General features: G+C 28.0%; 1 protein-coding gene across 13 annotated transcripts in view; it reads left to right on the forward strand.

Moving 5' to 3' along the window:
• a (arc) overlaps positions 1–26,439 on the forward strand; it is a 262,222-nt gene that overhangs the window by 176,043 nt on the left and 59,740 nt on the right. For all 13 annotated transcript variants that reach the window (XM_073988186.1, XM_073988181.1, XM_073988190.1 and 10 more), the window contains one exon: positions 364–389. The gene's annotated coding sequence lies outside the window, so the exon portion shown is untranslated. The remainder of the gene's footprint in view (positions 1–363; positions 390–26,439) is intronic.

The raw sequence follows: 26,439 nt of genomic DNA on the forward strand, positions 1-26,439 counted from the left end.
CTTAAAGAAATTCTTATGTAATGACTTTTACAAACAAACAACAACAGCAATAATAAATGTCAAGTTTAGTTTTTTTTCTTTTTGAAACCACAACTTCTTCTTACATATGTAGTTGTAGATGTTAGATCATAGACTCTCTAAAACTGCATAAACGCATACATACATGTTGTACATGCATGTGCTGCACTTGTGCATATGTATTCGTGTCGTCTGTCTGTGTTAAATACCTTTAATATAGGTGTATAATATTAGTAAACATTAAATCGTAGGCATGCATCTTTAATATAATGTTAAATCATCACCACAAAGTATAAATAAAGATTTTTCTTTTCATTCTTTTCCTTTTCTTTGTTTTTCTTTCAGTTTCAATGCGGGCCATTGTTTACTTGGTAAATAAAGACAAGTTGATGACAATATACATATATGGATCTAGCTATAAATAGGGGGGTTTGATCGAGAAATTGGGGAAGAAATAAAAATTAAAAAAATGTGGGCACTATTTCACACGAATATCCCAGTGGGAAGGGTAAGGGAGTAACCCTTTTCCACCAGTGCTGGTCGATTTTAATTTAAGCTCAGTGACATAAAGAACTTATATGTTATCTTAACTGTTAAGCTATATGAGACGTATGCCTCTCTGGGATAAAAAGTAGGTCCCATATCATTGAGTTAATATGAATCGGGTTGCACTCGTTGGTATCAGAGAAGTCACCCTTGCTCCTACAATTATTAATATTATGGCAACAATTATTAGTATTATCCTAGACACAGAAGACGGCATTCATACTGTGCTGATTTTTAGCATCAGTGAATAAACTCTTACTATTAGATATGAGTTCATAAAACAAATGACTTAAGAAACAAACTTGTTTTTGTGAGAAAGGAGATAAGAGAGTCAATCGAGCTTGAATGGTATACGAGGATTTTTTTCTAAAAATATTTTTGAAGAAACATCCAATGAATCCAATGAATTTCTGGAAATATTGTTTCAAGAAACATCGATTTAAAAAATATATTTCAATAACATAGAATCACAGAAGACACTTTTTCTTAATATTTTTCTAAAATTTAAAAGACTTTTAATTTTTTCGAGTTTTTTAATATTTTCTAAATATTTTTAATTTTCAGTTATTATTAACAATTTTTAAAATAAATAAACAAAAAACATTGTTCCACAACATCCCATACGGGACAAGGGAGACTTCTCTCATATCAATGAGTGCACCCCGATTCATATTTAGCTCAATGATATGGAACCTACTATTTATCGCCGAGTCCGAACGGCGTGTCTTAAGACACCACTGTCTTAAGACACCACTGGAAAAGTTTTTCAAGGCTGAAATACTCAGGAAATGTCGCCAACATTACTGAGGCCTACTGCGTGCAAGGCGGGCGTGCATACCATTGCACCACGGTGGCACACATAAATATATTTTTAAAATTTAAACATAAAACAAGCTTCATTTTTTCAGTATTTTTTAAAGACCAACATGTCCTAAAGTTTTTAACACGTTCGCGGACGTGAATGCTATAGCATTCATTTTCATGGTGACGTAGGATGGCGTGAATGCTATATCATTCACATGCAAAGTCAATCTTTAGTCATTTACTTGTATACAATCGCAAGTTTTTGAGATTAATGTACATAATACGACGAATTTCATATATATCCATAATATAATAAATAAAAAATTTCAGGGGCCAAATATCCGCGTAAATGTATAAAACACATTTGCATTTGAAAAACGAAAAGTTCGAGGACATAGAAGCCACTACATAGTCGATACGTCCAAAGATCTGCTTTACCACCAGTGAAACCAGGTAACGTAATTTGGTGACTATGTGGTTTCGAGTCCTTGGCCTTCCTTTTTCACTTGCAAATAATTTCCGATCATCAAGCTTAACTCTAAACGAGAGAATTAATAAAAAATCATTTAAACTGACCCTAAAAGGCAAAATTTCAAAAAAAATATATTAATAATAATAATTAATTAATAAATTCACAAAAACTAACTTCGAAAAAATGGGTGTAATTTTTTGCACCTCTGTGAGTTTTTTTTTTTTTTTGCGTCCGCGAAGGGCTATTTTTTGCTGTTTTGTTGTTTTTTAATAAACAAATATTCTTTAATGTTCTCTAAATTTTGTTAAAATACAATTTCTTGCCAATTCTTTTTTTTTTACTTTTGTTAAAAAAAACGCTATCTAAAATATTCTTCCCAATTTTTTTTTTTTACTTTTTCAAAAATAATTTTTTTAAAAAAAATTTTAATTTTTTTAGATTTTTTCAGACTATTAATTCCTTCCTTTTTATTAACACTTTTGAAATAAAATATATTTTTAAAATTAAAAAAAAAAATCCAAGACAAAACAACCTTGATTTTTTTCTATATTTTTTTAAAGATCAACATGTCTTCTGTCTTAAATATTTTTTAAAGGGCGGATTTTCATTTATTTATTAATTTTTTTTTTGTTTTTTATTAAAAAATATTTTTAAAAAATATTGAGATTTTTTTTTTTTTAAACAAATGTTCTTCAAAAAGGATGATTGAAGTATATTTTTATAAGATTTAAATTTTGTTATTTTTTTAAAATGTTTACAATTTTTTAATTAAAAAATTTAAAGAATTTTTAAAAGAAAAAATTTAATTTTTTTCAATGAAACACTTTTGAAATAAAATATATACTTAAAATTTAAAAAAATATTTTTAAAGGGCAAAACAACCTTGATTTTTTCAATATTTTTTTTCAAAGACCAACATGTTTTCTGTCTTAAATATTTTTAAAGGGCGGATTTTTATTTATTTTTTTGTTTGTTTTTTTTTTATTAAAACACATTTTTAAGGTTCTTTAATCATTTTAATATCATTTTTGTAGGAAAATTTGTTTACATTTGAAACAAAAGTTCTTCAAATAGAATCACTGAAATAAATTTTTATAAGTTTTTTTATTTTTTAGAAAGGTTTCCTATTTTTTTATTAAATTATTGAAAAATGTTCTAAAAGAAAAAAATTGAATTTTTTCAATGAAAAAATTAAGCACTTTTTTAGTTTTTATTTAGTTGTTATTACCAAAAACATTTAAAACAAATTAATTAAAATAATATAATTTTTGAATTATATATTTTTAACAATAAAAAAATATTTTTTTTTAATTTGTTCAGAAATTGTTGTTGGCGTTTTTTTTTTTTTTTTTTTTTTTTTTTTTTTTTTTTTTTATTGCTGGACTGCAGAATTTTACATCTTTGTGTTTATTTCAGCTCTAGTCCATATTTTGTTGTATTCAAGTATTTGAATAACAACAAAATGTTTTACAGTGGATATGAAATTGATTAGTTGCGGGCGGAGGGTGGGGGAATACTATAGTTTCAGTTGTCACCAAACAACTTCATCAGTTCCCTTTTCCGCCGACTCTGTATCGATAAACAGGTCAATAAGCCCATCCAGCAAATTAAACAAAATGAGAAAATTGCTGTATGGCCCTAAAGCTGATTACCCTACAATTTGAGTCGAACTAAAGAATTTCATATCCACCACTGTTTTTATGTCGTCTTTGCTTTGCAAAGAATGCGAACATATGAGTGTTGCTTCAATAAGCGGGGGTAAAACAACGAGAAAGTTGTTTTTTTTGTTCAGAAATAATTTTTGTTTTAAATGTTTTTTAATTTGTTCACAAATTATTTTTGCAATTATTTTTTTATTTATATTAAAAATGTGAAGCAGTTTTTTAATTTTTATTTCAATAAAAAATTGAGAAATTTTTGAAACAAAAGTTCTTCAAAAAGTACCATTGAAATATATTTTTATACGATTTAAATTTTTTATTTTTTAAAATTGTATCCTATTTTTATACCCTCAGCCTTTAGGCTATGAAGGGTATATACACTTTCATACGGGCAAAATGTGCCTCATCGAAATAATGGTTTTAGACCCCAAGTATGTTTGGACGAAATGTGTTTCAGACAATTTGGAGTCGATTGAGCAATGTCCGTCCGTCTGTCTGTCTGTCTGGCTGGCTGGCTGGAGCGCACGATAACTCTCGAAGGGATGAACCGATTCGGTTCAAATTTTGGCTTTCGTAATATTTTGTCCAAACTTAGTTTAAGTTCGAAGATGAGCTATATCGGTCCACTCCTTCCGGTACCTCCCCCACAAAAGTTCGAAAATGTTCGGAAAATTTGTACGCACGATAACTCTTGAAGGGTGTAACCGATTTGGTCCATACTTTGCCCATCGTGGAGCGTGTACCAGATTTAGATCAGGTTTTAATATGGACTCAATCGGTCCACTCCGTCGGGTACCTCCCACACAAAATTTTGGAAAAGTTCAGTTTAGGAACATCTCTCGAATCGCTTTGATTTTTGCTTTAGCAACTTGTATTCACTGCCCTCCATACGACGGTATAAGTTTCATCAGGGGCAAGTCCATACTTACTGAGAAAATAGCCTGAAAGTTGCAAAAAACCCCTATGACACCGTGTGAGGAGGTTGGAGGGCAAAATAACTCTCGAACAGGTCTGCCGATTCGGTCCAAATTTGGCCTTAGTAATATTTTGTCCAAACATAGTTTAAGTTCGAAGATAAGCCATATCGGTCCACTCCTTCAGGTACCTCCCCCACAAAAGTTCAAAAATGTTCGGAAAAATTGTGCGTACGATAACTCTTGAAGAGAGTGGCCGAATTGGTCCATACTTTACATATCCTAATATATCTACCAGATATAGATCAGGTTCAAATATGGACTATATTTGTCCACTCCATCCGGTACCTCCCACTCAAAATTTCGGATACATGTTCACTTTAAGACCTGCTTTCGAATCACTTTGATTTTTGTTGAAGCAACTTGCATTGCTGCCTCAATTGCGATGGTAAAAGTTTTTTCAGGGGCAAGTTCATACTTCTTGAGCAAACATCCCTGAAGTTGTAAAAAACCCCTATGGTACCATATGTAGTGGCTGGAGATCCATTCTTTTTAGTATCTCCTCCACAAAACTTTTGATATTAAATCCTAATCAAAATTTTTGTCAGTTCAAACGCCCAAAATTTTTAAAACTCCCTAAATACATGCGTTTTTGGAAAAAAATTGTTTCAATATACACAGGCTGAGGGTATATCTCTGTCGGCAAAGCCGACTGATACTCTTTTACTTGTTTAATTAAAAAATTTAAAACAATTTTAATTTGAAAAATTAAAAATTAATTGAAAACTTTTTTAAAAGAAAAAATTAATTTTGTTTTAATGAAACACTTTTGAAATAAAGGATATACTTAAAATTTAAAAAATTACTTTTAAAAGGCAAAACAACCTTGATTTTTTCAATATTTTTTTCAAAGACCAACATGTTTTCTGTCTTAAATATATATTAAAGGGCGGCTTTTTATAATTTTTTTTATTAAAAAATATTTTTAATGTTCTTTAATCATTTTTGTGGGAAAATTTGTTTTTTTTTTTTTTTGAAACAAAAGTTCTTCAAAAAGATTCATTGAAGTATATTTTTATAAGTTTTAAAGTTTTAATTTGTTTCCTATTTTTTAATTAAAAAGTTGAACAATTTTTTAAAAGAAAAATTGATTTGTTTCCATTGAAAAAAATTAATAACTTTTTAGTTGTTATTTATATTTAAAATTATTATTTTTTAAATTAACCACAAAATTGAAAACAAATTAATTAAAATAATATAATTTTATATTATATATATTTTATAAAAAGAAAACAATTTTTTAATTTGTTCAAAAATAATTTTGTTTTAAATGTTTTTTAAACTTGTTTAAAATTTATATTATATTTATATGAAAAAATGTAAAGCATAATAATTTTTTTTTTAAAGAAAACAAAGTTTTTTTTTTTAATTTGTTCAAAAATAATTTATATAATTTATTTTTGAAAAGTCTTTCATATTTATATTAAAAAATGTGAAGCAGTTTCTTTAATTTTTATTTTTATTTAAAAAAAATATTTTTTTAAACTAAACAAAAACATTTTTTTTAAATTTATTAAAATAATAAAATTTTTAAAAATATATAATTTTTTTAGAATTTTTTAATATGCTCAGAAGTAATGTTTTTTTTTTTAAATATTAAAAAAATGTATTTAAGATTTTTTTAATTAAACAAGAACTTTCATAAATAATGGCCTTCGTCCTAAAAAGACAATAAGAAATAAAAAATATTTATTTAAAGACAAGCATAATCTAAATACAACAGTTTTTTAAGTCAAAAAAGAACAACAAAAAAATAATTCTTTTTTAATTTATAAAAATTGTTGGACTCCAGAATTTTAAAATAATTTGTTTAATTTTTAAATACCTTTTCTTAATGAAAAAATAACAAATATTTAAAAAATTAATTTTTTAAAAAGTTAATAAATTTTAGCGAATATTAAAAAATAAATATCTTTTAAAACTTGTTTTTTTTACGGTTTTTATATTCCCTAATTAGAAAATAAGAAATATTAAAAAAATTAAATATATTTTAAAAAAGTTAAAAAAATTTAACGAATAATAAAAAATAATTATATTTTAAAAAAACTAGTTTTTTAAGTTTTTTATATTCTCTAAATATCTTCTTCTTGGTTTTTTCATATATTTTTTAAATTGTTTAATTATAAAACTATATTTATTTTCTTAGTTTTTGAAAATAATTTTTTTAATTCTTTCGATTAAATTAAATTAACAATTAAATATCTTTTCAAAAATTATTTTTATTGTTTTTTTTATTTATGTAATATATTTTGTTCAAGGGTGGATTTAAAAGAAAATATTCTTTTTAAATGTCAATTTTTAAATACGTTTGGAAATACTTCACATATTTTTTTCTTCTTAAAATATATTTATTTTTTTATTTAAAAAATTAACCCTTTTAAAATGTTTTTTTTTTTAATTTCTTTAAATATTGATTTTACAGTTTTTTTAATATTAAAAACTTTAACAAATATTGAAAAAATTAAATATCTATCAAAAAATTTAATTTCTTATGTTACCAAAAAAAAATATAAACAATTAAATCTTTCAAAAAAATTGGCGAAGTTTACCCACTAATAAATTAAAGTTGTTTTAATAAAATATTAAAACAACGACTATGGGATTTAGCCTGACTATCTTGAAAAACAAAATAGAAGTCGACATCCCAAAAAAAAAACGCCAACCCTCCTTTTCAAAAATTATTTTTATTTTTGTATTTGTTTAATATATTTTTTAAGGGTGGATTTCTAAGAAAATATTTTTGTATTCTTTTAAATGTCAATTTTTAAATACGTTTGGAATTTCTTCACGTGTTTTTTTATTCTTAAAATATATTAATGCTTTTATTTAATAAAATTAAACCTTAATTTTTTTAATTTCTTAAACATGATTTTACTGATTTTTTGAACATTAAAAACAAATTTTAAATATCTATTAAAAAAATTTAATTTCTTATGTTTTCTAAATTTATTACAAATTAAAGATTTTCAAGTTTGTTTTTTATATTTTAATATGTTGTAAAAATATTTTTTTTTAATTTAAAAATTAATTAATTTAAATTTTTTAAGGAGTTTTCCCTGAAAAATTTTTTTCTTGAAAAAAATATAAAAAATACTCCTGGATTTTTATATTATTTTAATATAAGCAAGCATGTGTTTTTTAACATATTTTTAAAAAATATTAACGAATATTTACAAAAAAGCGAAATATCTGTTAATAATTAATTAATTTAATTTTTTTTAATTTAATTTTTATTTAAAAAACTATAATTTTCAATGTTGGGGTTTTAAAAAAATAATGTCTCTTATTTTTTGGATTTTTAAAAAAATTATTTTATTTTTTATAGTGGTTTTCAAAATATTTTTAATTTTTTTTCTTATATATTTTTAATATTAATTTTATGTTTTTCAATTAAAAAAATATATATTTTTCAAAAAAAAAAAAAAACAATTATTTCAATGTGCAACAAATTGAGTTTTTCCACAATGCTGACATTTTGTGCGATAGATATGAGATATATTTCGAAAAATATCACGGCATTTCCACGATAATTGTTTATAACATTAGCCACTGCATCTTTGTTAGAAACTCTTCTATCTGTAGAAGACCTTTAAGAGATTTTCAGTCTTTAGAAGACCTTTAGTAGGTCTTGAGTCTTTAGAAGACATTTAGGGAATTCTATATATATAGAAGAAGATCTACGGTATATTGGAGATATTTGGGAGATCAACAGTCATCAGAAGACTTCTTCTAGATTTTCTATGTGTAGAAGACCTACATAGATTTTTTGGGATGTTTAATATCAATTAGTAAGTCTTCTGTACAGGTTGCTTCAGTAAACACCGCTATTTCTAAATAATTTCCTACCACCTTTCCAACTCTCCCTCGTTTTTCGGCAATGTCGTCTAGGACGTTTTTTTTTTCTTTCGTTAGATTGTCCTCCATGCCATGCAGTCTAACTGCTTGGTTGGATCAAAAAGCATCAAAAAAGAAAACAAACAAACGCTTTAAGTGTTTTTGTATTACTTTCTGTAGATCTGCTCCGATGGCAATGGTTTTTTTTCGATTCTTCTATGCACACATTTTTTGTTGGCTTTAAAGTAAATATGATGTTATGATGTCATGCGGCTATGACATATCCGTCTGTTTTTCTGTGAGTCTGTGACTAGCTGTCGTAAGGATTTGGAGCCTGGGTTTCTTCGTGGTGAATGCAACAAAATATTGTAATTGTCATTACAGATCAGTGTCGACACCTGGTTAAATGAAGCAACACCAACAAATGTTGTGTGGCATAGGGAACAGCAACAACAAAAACAACCACACAATAAGAATAGGAGTCTTAGAAATGGAGCCTGCAATAAAAATCTCAACAAATAACAAATCTTAAAATGCAATTGCTTTGGATTTCCCCCCCCCCCCCCCCCCAAGATTAAGCTTGATGATCACGATACTGATGCCAATGGCAAATGTATAAAAAAAGTTTTGTAGGCTCTGCTTAGCTCACTTTGAAATCTGAATCCTATAAGAAAGTTGGAAGAAAAAGGTATAAAATTACAAAACAAACAAATATTAAAGCCTCCCCAATAAGCATCAAGCCATGGATATCACCATCAACAGCGTCATCATCATCATCATCGCCATCATCAGCCTTGTTGAGTATTTCAGAATCCTTGCATGGCTTTGACACCGACATGTTAAGGCACACCTTTGAGCGCACACAATGTCAATGTTAATGGTCAACATGTGTTCATTTGCAACTTAACGACAACAATAACAACAGCATTAACATTAGGTGAGATATGTTTACATGGTTTAAATTGAACACTTTAGAACTGAAAGTAAAAGAGACTCCAACTGTTGCCATTAAGACTCCATGGCGGCAAGGACTTTCAGCACCCCCAATTAGGTGCATGTAACGGGAGATGATTGGTAATTTAAATCCCAAACAGGATATTTTTGATTTTAGAAAGGATTTCGAGAATGTCCTTATTCTCATATTTCCGTGTTTTTTACACAGCTGTCTTCCTAAAGCAAGCTTTCTCTATCTTGAACTCCTTTTAAATTGCTAAGAAGAATTCTGCACTCAAGATGAAATATGAACCTCAAGTAATTTTTCACTACTTCTTGAAGCGTTTTATCTACCGCCGCTCATGGCATTTGAACTAGATTGTGAAATTCCATCATATCGTGTGTGTGTGTGTGTTCCAATGGCTCAAGGTGACAACGACAAATCCAAATCATTCCAAAAGTGTTAAATATCACAAGTGATTTCTCAATACAACAACAACAGAAATGAAATACTTAGTGACCACTCTGAAAAAACAGACTCACTGACTGACACCATCAGTGACATAGCCGATCACCAATCATGCGAATAACTGACATTACATGATGCTATTGACACATGTACGATGACGTTACTAGCACCACGTCTAGCTGTCAGTTGTTGCCTTGGCATATTCCCCCCGGTGGTGGCGGCGGGAATATTTTGTGACATCTTGTGTGACAACAAGTTGTCACAATGCGTTTTGGTGGTTCTTTCAAGGAGAACTTGATTTTTGTATGAAAGATATTCCTTCTTTTTAGGCGGTTTCAGGATATGCTTAGGAGGTCATATGCTGCTGCCTCAAGAGGGTTCCTGTTGCCTAAAGGAGAATGTCAATATGTCTTCTCTTGCCTATAGAGGACCTCAAAAGAACTTCTGTTGCCTATAGAAGACCTCAAAAGGTCTTATGTTGCCTTCAGAGGACCTCAAGAGGTCTTATCTTGCCTACACAAGACCTCGAGAGGTCTTCCGTTGCTTATAGAAGACCTCAAGAGGTCCTCTGTTGCCTAAAGAAGACCTCAAGAGGTGTTCTGTTGCTCATGGAAGACCTCAAGAGGTCTTCTGTTGCTTATAGAAGACCTAAAGATATCTTCTCTTGCCTTTAGAGGACCTCAAGAGGTCTTATCTTGCCCACAGAAGACCTCGAGAGGTCTTCTCTTGCCTACAGAAGACTTCGAGTGGTCTTCTGTTGCCTATAGAAGACCTCAAGAGGTTTTCTGTTGCATATAGAAGATCTAAAGAGGTCTTCTGTTGCCTGTAGAATACCTCAAAAGATTTTCTCTTGCCTATGGAACACCTCAAGAGGTCTTCTGTTGGCTATAGAAGACCTCAAGAGGTCTCTTTTGTCTATAGAAGACCTCAAGAGGTCATCTGTTGCCTATAGAAGACCTCAAGAGGTCTTCTTCTGCCAATAGAAGACCTCAAGAGGTCATCTGTTGCCTATAGAAGACCTCAAGAGGTTTTCGGTTGCTTATAGAAGACCGCAAGAGGTTTTCGGTTGCTTATAGAAGACCGCAAGAGGTCTTCTGCTCCCTATAGAAGACCTACGGAGGTCTTCTGTTGCCTATAGAAGACCGCAAGAGGTCTTCTGTTGCATATAGAAGACCTCAAGAGGTCTTCTTCTGCCTATAGAGGACCTCTTGAAGTCTTCTGTTGCTTATAGAAGACCTCTAGAAGTCTTCTGTTCCCTATAGAAGACCTAAATAGGTCTTCTGTTGCCTATAGAAGACCTCAAGAGGTCTTCTGTTGCCTGTAGAAGACTTCAAGAGGTCTTCTGTTGCATATAGAAGACCTCAAGAGGTCTTCTTCTGCCTATAGAGGACCTCTTGAAGTCTTCTGTTGCTAATAGAAGACCTCAAGAAGTCTTCTGTTCCCTATAGAAGACCTCAAGAGGTCTTCTGTTGCCAATAGAAGACCTCAAGAGGTCATCTGTTGCCTATAGAAGACCTAAAAAGGTTTTCGGTTGCTTATAGAAGACCGCAAGAGGTCTTCTGTTGCCTATAGAGGACCTCTTGAGGTCTTCTGTTGCTTATAGAAGACCTCAATATGTCTTCTGTTCCCTATAGAAGACCTAAGGAGGTCTTCTGTTGCCTATAGAAGACCTCAAGAGGTCTTCTGTTGCCTTTAGAAGACCTCAAAAGGTCTTCTGTTGCCTGTAGAAGACTTCAAGAGGTTTTCGGTTGCCTATAGAAGACCGCAAGAGGTCTTCTGTTACATATAGAAGACCTCAAGAGGTCTTCTGCTGCCTATAGAAGACTTCAAGAGGTCTTCTGTTGCCTAAAGAAGACCTCAAGAAGTCTTCTGTTGCCTATAGAAGACATCAAGAGGTCTTCTGTTGCCTATAGAAGACCTCAAGAGGTGTTATGTTGCCTATAGAGGACCTCTTGAGGTCTTCTTTTGCTTATAGAAGACCTCTTGAGGTCTTCTGTTGCCTATGGAAGACCTCAAGACGTCTTCTGTTGCCTTTAGAAGACCTCAAAAGGTCTTCTGTTGCCTGTAGAAGACTTCAAGAGGTTTTCGGTTGCCTATAGAAGACCGCAAGAGGTCTTCTGTTACATATAGAAGACCTCAAGAGGTCTTCTGCTGCCTATAGAAAACTTCAAGAGGTCTTCTGTTGCCTAAAGAAGACCTCAAGAAGTCTTCTGTTGCCTATAGAAGACATCAAGAGGTCTTCTGTTGCCTATAGAAGACCTCAAGAGGTCTTCTGTTGCCTATAGAAGACCTCAAGAGGTCTTATGTTGCCTATAGAGGACCTCTTGAGGTCTTCTTTTGCTTATAGAAGACCTCTTGAGGTCTTCTGTTGCCTATGGAAGACCTCAAGAGGTCTTCTGTTTCCTATAGAAGACCTCAAGATGTCTTCTGTTGCCTATAGAAGACCTCAAGAGGTCTTCTGTTGCCTTTAGAAGACCTCAAAAGGTCTTCTGTTGCCTGTAGAAGACTTCAAGAGGTTTTCGGTTGCCTATAGAAGACCGCAAGAGGTCTTCTGTTACATATAGAAGACCTCAAGAGGTCTTCTACTGCCTATAGAGGACCTCTTGAAGTCTTCTGTTGCTTATAGAAAACCTCAAGAAGTGTTCTGTTCCCTATAGATGACCTAAAGAGATCTTCTGTTGCCTATAGAAGACCTCAAGAGGTCTTCTGTTGCCTATAGAAGACCTCAAGAGGTCTTCTGTTGCCTATAGAAGACTTCAAGAGGTCTTCTGTTGCCTAAAGAAGACCTCAAGAAGTCTTCTGTTGCCTATAGAAGACATCAAGAGGTCTTCTGTTGCCTATAGAAGACCTCAAGAGGTCTTCTGTTGCCTATAGAAGACCTCAAGAAGACTTCTGTTGCCTTTAGAGGACCTCAAGAGGTCTTCTCTTGCCTACACAAGACCTCAAGAGGTCCTCTGTTGCCTAAAAAGGGTCTTCTGTTGCCTATAGAAGACCTAAAGAGGTCTTCTGTTGCCTATAGAAGACCTCAAGAGGTCTTCTGTTGCCTTTAGAGGACTTCAAGAGGTCTTCTGTTGCCTATAGAAGACCTCAAGAAGTCTTCTGTTGCCTTTAGAGGACGTCAAGAGGTCTTCTCTTGCCTACACAAGACCTCAAGAGGTCCTCTGTTGCCTAAAAAGGGTCTTCTGTTGCCTATAGAAGACCTAAAGAGGTCTTCTGTTGCCTATAGAAGACCTCAAGAGGTCTTCTGTTGCCTATAGAAGACCTCAAGAGGTCTTCTGCTGCCTATAGAAGACCTCAAGCGGTCTTCTGTTGCCTATGGAAGACCTCAAGAGGTCATCTTTTGCCTATAGAAGACCTCAAGAAATTTTCGCTTGCCTATAGAAGACCTGAAAGGAAGGCTGCTCCTATAGAACCTTCTTCTTCTTTAGACCCTTCTGCTTCTTTAGACCCTTTCTAAAAGAAATGCTGCTGCTATAAGCCCTTTCTGAAAGTTTAGGTGTTTCTATAGTCCATTTCTGAAAGAAAGAAGATCTTTGGCCTCCCTGTGAGAAGAATGACTTGAGCTCTTCCTGTCTTTAGCTAATTTACGAAGTTCAATAAACCATAAATTCGTTTTCATTCAGAAATAATTTTAAATATTTTTAAAATTTATCTTCAATTGATGGCATTGTTTTATTTTTTTTAATCCAAGACAAGAGCTTCTTAAAAACACACACTCAGTAAAAAACTGGCAAGGTCGTCTTAACGTTTCACTAGACAAAGTTTCGTTTAACAAGTTTTTGATTTTATTGTTGTTGTATTTTTGTTTGTTGTTGTTGTTGCTGCTGTTGGTATTTTTATGTAAGCAAAATCAATTTTGTGTGTTTATAAAGAAGTTTAGTGAACCCACAAAGCCACAAGTAAACATTGTCGCCGTCGTTGTTTATACATAAATATGTCTGTATGTCGATGTGTGTGCAGTACAAGCAAAAATGCTAAACAACCTACAACAACAACCTGTAGAATTTATGTTCAAACTTTGTTGAAAATATTTTGTAAGCTGCCAACTTTTGCTTTAGCTTGGCTTGCATAATTTTATTTATTTTTATGAAGAAAAACGAACGTGTAACCCCAGCAACTTTTCCTGCAGCTCCTTCTTGTTAAAGTCAAGTTTTAGTTGAACACATTTACGATGACTCATCCTCCAGTAGATGCACAAGTATGCCTGCATTATAATGCTGGCTGACAAGCCATAAGGCTACTGTTGTGGCTGCTTATCGCTTAAGTCTTAAACATTGGCGACATTATGGGCCTTCAAATTGCATTTGAAATGCAGGTTCTCTGCGGTAAGAAGCAGCCACCATGTCACATGGCCATATTTATAATTTTTATGATTGTCCATGAATGGAGCTTATTAAAATTTATCAAAATCTCTAATTAGTTTTAAAGAAAATTATGGAATTGTTAAATAAAACAAACGCACATCTAGCTTCGCATAAGCCAAAAAGGAAGTGTAAAACGTTGACTCATCGCCCAGCAGCAGCTTTAAAATTGGCGCCACAATCTAGTTTATAGACCATGATCTGCAGTAGTATTCTTTAATTGACAGTAGCAAACAATTTTCCATATCAAAGTTCATAAAATCTCCAACTTTGTGTGTGTTGAGATAATTAAAGTTGTCATTATGTTTAGAAGAGCAGAACGCGCTTAATGGCCAAAACAAATAATTATAATAATCAATGTCATTAAAGTATTTTTGTTTTGTTAGATAGCAACAAATATTTATTTCAAATTGATGTAGTTTTTGTATTAAAACTAGGGTGTCCAAAACCGAAACCGGTTAACCGGTTACCCGGTTTTGAGTTACAAAACCGAAACCGGTTTTCGCCAAAAACGTCATTTTCGGTTAACCGAATAAACCGGTTATTTGTGTCGGTTAACCGGTTTTAAAAAAGTAGTAATATTTTAAATATTTCATTACAATTGTATTCTTAAAAGTAAGCTAAACTTAACCAACACCAGGTACGGCAAAGTTTAAAATGTCAGATGTCTTTAAATCTTAAAAATATTTTGTGTAAAATGTAGAGTTGTGCCAATTTAGTTCACTACGCAGTTCCAATGGTACACACCATTTGCATGAAAAATCTTCGTATACGTGATATCACACGTTAGTTTGTATGAAGTTACTCATACATTTTGGAACTAATACAGTAAACTAGGAACTAGAGCTATAGTAGCTACAATTTAAAACAAGTGGTTGGTCCAACTTAGTCATTATTCAAATGACCGCCGAATTTTCAGGCATTTCACGATAATTTGAGGTTGGCAAAGCAAGACGAAGAATCCGAACTTAATAAAAAGTAAACTTAATTCTTTTAGTACACAATTTCATATTTGTAAGGGCTTTTACTATCCTTAGGGCAGAATTTCGGTCTTAATTTTGCTGTCCCCACTTCGAGTCAAATAACAAGGATATTATGAGATAATTATTATATAATAACGAAGTCGTTATTCTTAATTTACCCCTTGCCGCACATTTTTAATCAAATATATATCAATTATGAGCAAATGTGTACCTATTTAAAAAAACCGGTTTAAACCGGTTAACCGGTTTTGAAAAATTTTGAAAACCGAAAACCGGTTTTTGGAAAAATTAAAAATTTCGGTTAACCGAAAACCGTTTTGTTTGGAAAAACCGGTTTTTTGGACACCCTAATTAAAACAATTAGCATTGTCATAAGTTAGGTATTTTGAAAGATAAGTGGTTTGAGTTCCGGATTCTTTAGGAGGAAGTTAAATGGAATATGTAAAGATAATGAATAGCTTTAAAGGAGCTTTTGATCCTCATCTCATAGAAGGTTTACTTCACGGAATAGCTTAAATTACTCTTTAGGAAAGCTTTTGATAATTTTTTTCTTAACAGAAGAGTTTCTTTCCAGAAGAGCTTTTTGAGTCTTCCTCATGGAGAGCTTTAGGTCCTGACCATTGGTTTTCTTTTCTATAAAGGGTGTTTCAATAGTCGCTTTCTGAAAGAAAGGCAACATCAATAGAGCTTTTCTGAAAGAAAGGGTGCTTCAATAGAGCTTTTCTGAAAGAAAGGAGCTTCAATAGAGCATTTCTGACAGAAAAAGGTGCGTCAATAGAGCTTTTCCGAGAGAAAGGTTACTTCATAAGAGTCTTTCTGAAAGAAACGGTGCTTCAATAGAGCTTTTCTGAAAGAGAGGCTGCTTCAATAGAGCTTTTCTGAAAGAAAGACTGCTCCAATAGAGTTTTTCTGAAAGAAAGGGTGCTTCAATAGAGCTTTTCTGAGAGAAAGGTTACTTCATAAGAGTCTCTCTGAAAGAAAGGGTGCTTCAATAGAGCTTTTCTGAGAGAAAGGTTACTTCATAAGAGTCTTTCTGAAAGAAAGGGTGCTCCAATAGAGTTTTTCTGAAAGAAAGGGTGCTTCAATAGAGCTTTTCTGAAAGAAAAGGTGCTTCAATAGAGCTTTTCTGAATGAAAGGGTGCTTCAATAAAGCCTTTCTGAAAGAAAGTGTGTTTCAATAGATCCTTTCTGAAAGAAAGGGTACTCCAATAGATCCTTTCTCAAAGAAAGGGTACCCCAATAGATCCTTTCTGAAAGAAAGAATGTTTCAATAGAGCCTTCTGAAAGAAAGGGTGCTTAAAAAGAGCAGTTCTGAAAGTAAGGGTGCTTCAATAGATCCTTTCTGGAAGAAAGCTTTCTTCAATAGAGCTTTTCTGAAAGAAAGGGTGCTTTAATAGGGCCCTACTGAAGGAAAGGCTGCTTCAATAGAGCCTTTCTGAAAGAAAGGGTACTCCAATAGATCCTTTCTGAAAGAAAGGGTACTCCAATATATCCTTTCTGAATGAAAGGGTACTCCAATAGATCCTTTCTGAAAGAAAGAATGTTTCAATAGAGCCTTTCTGAAATAAAGGGTGCTTCAATAGAGCGTTTCTGAAAGAAAGGGTGCTTCAATAGAGCCTTTCTGAAAGAAAGGGTGCTTCAGTAGAGCCTTTCTGAAAGAAAGGGTGCTTCAATAGAGCTTTTCTGAAAGATAGGGTGCTTCAATAGAGCCTTTCTGAAAGAAAGGGTGCTTCAATAGAGCCTTTCTGAAAGAAAGGGTGCTTCAATAGAGCTTTTCTGAAAGAAAGGGTGCTTCAATAGAGCCTTTCTGAAAGAAAGGGTGCTTCAATAGAGCTTTTCTGAAAGATAGGGTGCTTCAATAGAGCCTTTCTGAAAGAAAGGGTGCTTCAATAGAGCCTTTCTGAAAGATAGGGTGCTTCAATAGAGCCTTTCTGAAAGATAGGGTGCTTCAATAGAGCGTTTCTGAAAGAAAGGGTGCTTCAATAGAGCCTTTCTGAAAGAAAGGGTGCTTCAGTAGAGCCTTTCTGAAAGAAAGGGTGCTTCAATAGAGCTTTTCTGAAAGAAAGGGTGCTTCAATAGAGCCTTTCTGAAAGAAAGGGTGCTTCAATAGAGCTTTTCTGAAAGATAGGGTGCTTCAATAGAGCTTTTCTGAAAGAAAGGGTGCTTCAATAGAGCCTTTCTGAAAGATAGGGTGCTTCAATAGAGCCTTTCTGAAAGAAAGGGTGCTTCAATAGAGCTTTTCTGAAAGAAAGGGTGCTTTAATAGAGCCTTTCTGAAAGATAGGGTGCTTCAATAGAGCTTTTCTGAAAGATAGGGTGCTTCAATAGAGCTTTTCTGAAAGATAAGGTGCTTCAATAGAGCTTTTCTGAAAGATAGGGTGCTTCAATAGAGCCTTTCTGAAAGAAAGGGTGCTTCAATAGAGCCTTTCTGAAAGAAAGGGTGCTTCAATAGAGCTTTTCTGAAAGATAGGGTGCTTCAATAGAGCCTTTCTGAAAGAAAGGGTGCTTCAATAGAGCCTTTCTGAAAGAAAGGGTGCTTTTTGAGGGTGCTTCTAAGGATCATTTCTGAAAGAAAGGGTACTACTGTCTTTCATAGAGGGTGCTTTTAGATACCCTTACTGAAAGAAAGGGTGCTTATAGATACCCTTTCTAAAAGAAAGAGTGCTTCTTTGGAAGACCTTTCAGAAGTTTTTATTAAAAAATAGACAACTTTTCACATGTCTTCTATGGATAGACGACAAATGGAGGTCTACTGTAGGTCTACCTTTCAGAGATCATCTATATATAGAAGACAATTCAGAGGTCTTCTGTAGGTACATGGTTTTTCAGAGGTCTTCTATATATACAGAAGACCTTTCAGAGGTTTTTTTATAGAGATATGACCTTTCAGAGATCGTCTGTAGATAGAAGACTTTTCAGAGGACTTTTACAGATGGTGGACCTTTGAGATGTCTTACATAGAGGGGTGCTTCTATAGACTTTTTCTGAAATAGAGGGTGCTTCCATAGACCTTTCAGAATTCTTATAATAGTAGAAGACCTCTCAGAGGTCTCTCATATGTAGAAGATCGTTCAGGGATCTCATATAGGTAGAAGACCTCTCAGAGGTCTTATATAAATATAAGACCTTTCAGAGTTTTTCCGTAGCTAGAGGACGACAATTCAGAGGACTTCAATACATAGCATACCTTTCAGAAGTATTCTATAGATAGAAGATATTTCAGAGGTCTTCTAAAGGCAGAAGATCTTTCAGAGGCCTGCTGGGTAGCAGACCTTTCAGCAGTATTATATAGGTAGAATACCTTTTATAGGTATTTTATATATAGATTACCTTAGGAGGTCTCCTATAGATAGAAGATCTCGCAGAGGTCTTCTATAGATAGATCAGAGAAAAATTACCTTTCAGAAATTTTTCTCAAATAGCAAAACTTGTGCGAAAGAGGATATTTCCGTCATCTTCTAAAGATTGAAAATCTTTCAGAGCACTTCCTTATTTTAGAAGACTATTAAATAAATTTTTCCAAAAGTAACAAACTTTTAGGGATCTTTGTAAGATAGAGGGCCTTTCAGAAGTTTTTTGCTTGATGGAAGACCTTTTAGAGGTCTTCATCAGTGAGTAGACCATTCAAAGGTCTTCGAACAACTTTGGAAGTCCATTTAGTCTTCTTCATAATAGAGCTTTAAGTCTACTCCACAGTCATAGATTAGAGTAAATATGGAAGAGGGATGATTTTGTCTCTAGAATACATTTCAAAATCCAAAGATTCTTTATATGTATTTTCATTTTCAACAATATTTATCCATTCCCAATTCCATGCTAATATCCCATGGTGTTCACTACAGTGATCTGTTGAGTAATCTCCATTCTGCTGCATCTGAGATTTAAATTATCATCATTTTCCTCTTCTCCTTTTGCTCCATAGAATGCAGTTTTTTTTTCGTGAAAAGTTGCTGACCTTCACAGTGTGGCCCAGTGAATAAAACATAAGACGAAACAAAACAACAACAAGAGAAAAAAAGCGAAAAAATAAACAAAACTTCTGCGCAAGAGGAATTCTTTTATAATATTGGTTAACGAAAGGGTTGCCATATATTTTGAAGATATTTCGAAATAGATTATGGATGAACGACATAACTATGGATATTGACTGTTAAGGGAGGTTCTTAAAACTCAATTAAAATGCCTTGTTGAGGTCATTTTTTCCGAGACGGCCTTTGACGGACTATTTGATCTTACCATATCCTTCACAATGCTTCATAGATTCTATGGTATGTTCTTCTAAGGTATGTTCTTCTAATTTAGCAGGTAAAATATCCGCAATGTGATGTTATGTCGCAACATCAGACGTTTTACCGAATTTCGTTCAAAAGTCTGCTAAGTATTTTGTTCTTCAATATTTCACTGTTCTTTTGTACATCAAAAATAATTACAAACTCAATATGAATTTGAAATCTGTACGACATCACATGAGTATTTGAGTCAAATTACACACGAGCTCGGCGAATTATTGTTGTTATAATCACCTTGGTAACCCTATTTCACAACTACCACGCTTGCCTATTCTGCCATTCTGCTTGCTATACTACCTTTCGGTTTGTTTTTTGTTATGTTCTGATTAATATTGGTTGCTGCTTCTCACTGCACCTGTTTGACAACTATATGATATTGTTGTTGTGTTTTGAATCATTATGAATGCTTTCGATGCAACCAATGAGGATGGTCATGGTGATGATGATGTTACAGCAGAAAAATTTGTTTTGTTCCCCTTACCTTTAATGATGATGCCACCAAATTATATTCAAAGGCAAACAATCGACCATGGATGGCCCTTTTAGATTACCCCAGCTATCAATTTTTTGTTATTGTTCCTCAATTCGACTTGATTTCATGAGTTTATTGGAATTCTCTGATGAGCCATCGAAAACATGACAATGAAAATAGTATCTCTGAAAAAGGGAAGATGAAAAAGGGAAATGACCAATTTTCTGTTTTAGAATATTTTCACACTCAAACACGCGCACATTTGCAGCATGACGGACCATTTGGGGTTAGGTTCAAATTTTCTCATGTTGCTGCTGCTACCGTTTTGCTTCATTTTCTTCTGTGAAATTTCATTTTTTCCAATTTTCCTTATACGCCAAGTGAAAATCTGTGGTTAATTTATCATTGTGGTAATCTATGATTAATGTTCAGTGGTTAAAGTGCGCCAAGCATAGCCAATAATTGGAATTGAAATCAGATTAGAAGTGCTAAAGAAATTTTAATTTTCTCGCCGTTATTATTTCCAGTGAGTGTGCATTAGAAATGCTGCGGAATTAAATTTGATGTAAGAAGGGGATATTAGTGAGGGAATGAATGGACGAAAGGGGAACCAATACCAGTCTTAGGGTCAGGGAAATGAGAATAAAAAAGTAGCGTTGTACAGAATGCCTTCTTTAAAAATAAGACCCTGCGGAGGTCTTCTTTAGACGGAAAAACCTGCAGGTTGCTCTTTAAACACAGGACTTCCTTAAACAGAATGCCTTTGGGAGGTCTATCTTATACAGAAAAATTTAAATATTAAATATAAAATATAAAATATAAAATATAAAATATAAAATATAAAATATAAAATATAAAATATAAAATATAAAATATAAAATATAAAATATAAAATATAAAATATAAAATATAAAATATAAAATATAAAATATAAAATATAAAATATAAAATATAAAATATAAAATATAAAATATAAAATATAAAATATAAAATATAAAATATAAAATATAAAATATAAAATATAAAATATAAAATATAAAATATAAAATATAAAATATAAAATATAAAATATAAAATATAAAATATAAAATATAAAATATAAAATATAAAATATAAAATATAAAATATAAAATATAAAATATAAAATATAAAATATAAAATATAAAATATAAAATATAAAATATAAAATATAAAATATAAAATATAAAATATAAAATATAAAATATAAAATATAAAATATAAAATATAAAATATAAAATATAAAATATAAAATATAAAATATAAAATATAAAATATAAAATATAAAATATAAAATATAAAATATAAAATATAAAATATAAAATATAAAATATAAAATATAAAATATAAAATATAAAATATAAAATATAAAATATAAAATATAAAATATAAAATATAAAATATAAAATATAAAATATAAAATATAAAATATAAAATATAAAATATAAAATATAAAATATAAAATATAAAATATAAAATATAAAATATAAAATATAAAATATAAAATATAAAATATAAAATATAAAATATAAAATATAAAATATAAAATATAAAATATAAAATATAAAATATAAAATATAAAATATAAAATATAAAATATAAAATATAAAATATAAAATATAAAATATAAAATATAAAATATAAAATATAAAATATAAAATATAAAATATAAAATATAAAATATAAAATATAAAATATAAAATATAAAATATAAAATATAAAATATAAAATATAAAATATAAAATATAAAATATAAAATATAAAATATAAAATATAAAATATAAAATATAAAATATAAAATATAAAATATAAAATATAAAATATAAAATATAAAATATAAAATATAAAATATAAAATATAAAATATAAAATATAAAATATAAAATATAAAATATAAAATATAAAATATAAAATATAAAATATAAAATATAAAATATAAAATATAAAATATAAAATATAAAATATAAAATATAAAATATAAAATATAAAATATAAAATATAAAATATAAAATATAAAATATAAAATATAAAATATAAAATATAAAATATAAAATATAAAATATAAAATATAAAATATAAAATATAAAATATAAAATATAAAATATAAAATATAAAATATAAAATATAAAATATAAAATATAAAATATAAAATATAAAATATAAAATATAAAATATAAAATATAAAATATAAAATATAAAATATAAAATATAAAATATAAAATATAAAATATAAAATATAAAATATAAAATATAAAATATAAAATATAAAATATAAAATATAAAATATAAAATATAAAATATAAAATATAAAATATAAAATATAAAATATAAAATATAAAATATAAAATATAAAATATAAAATATAAAATATAAAATATAAAATATAAAATATAAAATATAAAATATAAAATATAAAATATAAAATATAAAATATAAAATATAAAATATAAAATATAAAATATAAAATATAAAATATAAAATATAAAATATAAAATATAAAATATAAAATATAAAATATAAAATATAAAATATAAAATATAAAATATAAAATATAAAATATAAAATATAAAATATAAAATATAAAATATAAAATATAAAATATAAAATATAAAATATAAAATATAAAATATAAAATATAAAATATAAAATATAAAATATAAAATATAAAATATAAAATATAAAATATAAAATATAAAATATAAAATATAAAATATAAAATATAAAATATAAAATATAAAATATAAAATATAAAATATAAAATATAAAATATAAAATATAAAATATAAAATATAAAATATAAAATATAAAATATAAAATATAAAATATAAAATATAAAATATAAAATATAAAATATAAAATATAAAATATAAAATATAAAATATAAAATATAAAATATAAAATATAAAATATAAAATATAAAATATAAAATATAAAATATAAAATATAAAATATAAAATATAAAATATAAAATATAAAATATAAAATATAAAATATAAAATATAAAATATAAAATATAAAATATAAAATATAAAATATAAAATATAAAATATAAAATATAAAATATAAAATATAAAATATAAAATATAAAATATAAAATATAAAATATAAAATATAAAATATAAAATATAAAATATAAAATATAAAATATAAAATATAAAATATAAAATATAAAATATAAAATATAAAATATAAAATATAAAATATAAAATATAAAATATAAAATATAAAATATAAAATATAAAATATAAAATATAAAATATAAAATATAAAATATAAAATATAAAATATAAAATATAAAATATAAAATATAAAATATAAAATATAAAATATAAAATATAAAATATAAAATATAAAATATAAAATATAAAATATAAAATATAAAATATAAAATATAAAATATAAAATATAAAATATAAAATATAAAATATAAAATATAAAATATAAAATATAAAATATAAAATATAAAATATAAAATATAAAATATAAAATATAAAATATAAAATATAAAATATAAAATATAAAATATAAAATATAAAATATAAAATATAAAATATAAAATATAAAATATAAAATATAAAATATAAAATATAAAATATAAAATATAAAATATAAAATATAAAATATAAAATATAAAATATAAAATATAAAATATAAAATATAAAATATAAAATATAAAATATAAAATATAAAATATAAAATATAAAATATAAAATATAAAATATAAAATATAAAATATAAAATATAAAATATAAAATATAAAATATAAAATATAAAATATAAAATATAAAATATAAAATATAAAATATAAAATATAAAATATAAAATATAAAATATAAAATATAAAATATAAAATATAAAATATAAAATATAAAATATAAAATATAAAATATAAAATATAAAATATAAAATATAAAATATAAAATATAAAATATAAAATATAAAATATAAAATATAAAATATAAAATATAAAATATAAAATATAAAATATAAAATATAAAATATAAAATATAAAATATAAAATATAAAATATAAAATATAAAATATAAAATATAAAATATAAAATATAAAATATAAAATATAAAATATAAAATATAAAATATAAAATATAAAATATAAAATATAAAATATAAAATATAAAATATAAAATATAAAATATAAAATATAAAATATAAAATATAAAATATAAAATATAAAATATAAAATATAAAATATAAAATATAAAATATAAAATATAAAATATAAAATATAAAATATAAAATATAAAATATAAAATATAAATATAAAATATAAAATATAAAATATAAAATATAAAATAAAAAATAAAAAATATAAAAAATATAAAATATAAAATATAAAATATTGAAGCGGATCAACTTTTATTATTATAATTTTCCTTATATACATATTTTATTTTACTACTTTACGTATACATTTTCACTAATTCAATGAATATTACGAAACATATGCTTAAATATTTGAATTTAACAGCTAAAAATGCAACCATGTACATATTTTGTAAACAGTACTATTAATTACATCTTTGATCTTAATACCATTTTGTACAACTAATACTATTCGCGTCTCATCCTAAGCACTTAAGTCAATCGAAATTTCAATAAAATGGCTCTCATTCTTTAGCTAGAGTTGAAGGCTTAACATCAACACCACGCTTGCCCAAGTTGATGGACCTAGATGTTTTGCTGGAAATAATAGCTAAATGGAGAGTCAAGTATCATTTTAAATTAATTTCGTTGTTTTGTCCTGCTTTATTGGCGCACCAACGTGGAGCACAACAACAAGCTTCTTTATTGACGCCCAACTCGTGGCCATGTAACACGACCACTCTATCATCAACAGCCGAGGACAACAACAACATTGAATGCGAAGCGTACGTATCTGGTGAAGATCAGTTGGCAAAGTTTACAAAACTTATCCAGGCAATGCGTTATGAAGGCAATCCCATGCGTTTTGTACTAGGCGATCCCAGAAACATAGAGATGTCTCTGCTGTGTATCAGTTTTGAACAGCATCCATCGACAATCATCCGGATTACGCAGCAAATTTGTGAATTGGCGTAAACAAGAACGTCAAATCCTCAAGCAAGAACAACAACGTCCGCACACATCAGCTCAAAATGTGCGTGACGTTCAGCCGAGAAAATCAACGCTTGCTGTGTTTGTCGTGCATATTACATCAATAACGCGAATATTAGAAGATTCCAGCAGAAAGATGTTTATCCAGACAATTTGTGACAATTGTAACTGTGTACTTACTGTTGAAGAGATTATCGCTGTATTTGGACAACCTTAGCAGCCAGAAGATTCGCAGTTGTTATTCACGATTCTGTTGACTGCCAACCGATAACCTTAACATATCATAGCTTTTTCCGACGAGTTTTACCAGGTTGTTTGGAGAACCAACAATTCGTGGAGCAAAATAACTCTAGAAGGAGATTATGAGGAGTTTACCAGCTTGTTTGGAGAACCAACAAGACTTGCGCAGCTTTACTCAAGGGGGAGGTTTCGATGACAGTCTGTTACGTAGTTTGGACATGCAATAACAACTCCATCTACACACCATTATTGCAGTGTTATTGAGGACATACCCGATCCAACAACCCATAATAATAATGCAGTTTACCGCAGCAGATTCAACAACTCATTGTTTCTGATGCTTAATCGGGACGATTGGAGCATCAGAAGGGGGAGACTGAAGCGGATCAACTTTTATTATTATAATTTTCCTTATATACATATTTTATTTTACTACTTTACGTATACATTTTCACTAATTCAATGAATATTACGAAACATATGCTTAAATATTTGAATTTAACAGCTAAAAATGCAACCATGTACATATTTTGTAAACAGTACTATTAATTACATCTTTGATCTTAATACCATTTTGTACAACTAATACTATTCGCGTCTCATCCTAAGCACTTAAGTCAATCGAAATTTCAATAAAATCGCTCTCATTCTGTAGCTAGAGTTGAAGGCTTAACATCAATACCACGCTTGCCCAAGTTGATGGACCTAGATGTTTTGCTGGAAATAATAGCTAAATGGAGAGTCAAGTACCATTTTAAATTAATTTTGTTGTTTTGTTCTTCTTTAATATAAAATATAAAATATAAAATATAAAATATAAAATATAAAATATAAAATATAAAATATAAAATATAAAATATAAAATATAAAATATAAAATATAAAATATAAAATATAAAATATAAAATATAAAATATAAAATATAAAATATAAAATATAAAATATAAAATATAAAATATAAAATATAAAATATAAAATATAAAATATAAAATATAAAATATAAAATATAAAATATAAAATATAAAATATAAAATATAAAATATAAAATATAAAATATAAAATATAAAATATAAAATATAAAATATAAAATATAAAATATAAAATATAAAATATAAAATATAAAATATAAAATATAAAATATAAAATATAAAATATAAAATATAAAATATAAAATATAAAATATAAAATATAAAATATAAAATATAAAATATAAAATATAAAATATAAAATATAAAATATAAAATATAAAATATAAAATATAAAATATAAAATATA

This window comes from Musca autumnalis, unplaced genomic scaffold (genome assembly GCF_047663935.1).
Source record: "Musca autumnalis isolate F117 unplaced genomic scaffold, ASM4766393v1 scaffold_5, whole genome shotgun sequence".
Classification (NCBI taxonomy): Eukaryota; Metazoa; Arthropoda; class Insecta; order Diptera; family Muscidae; genus Musca; species Musca autumnalis.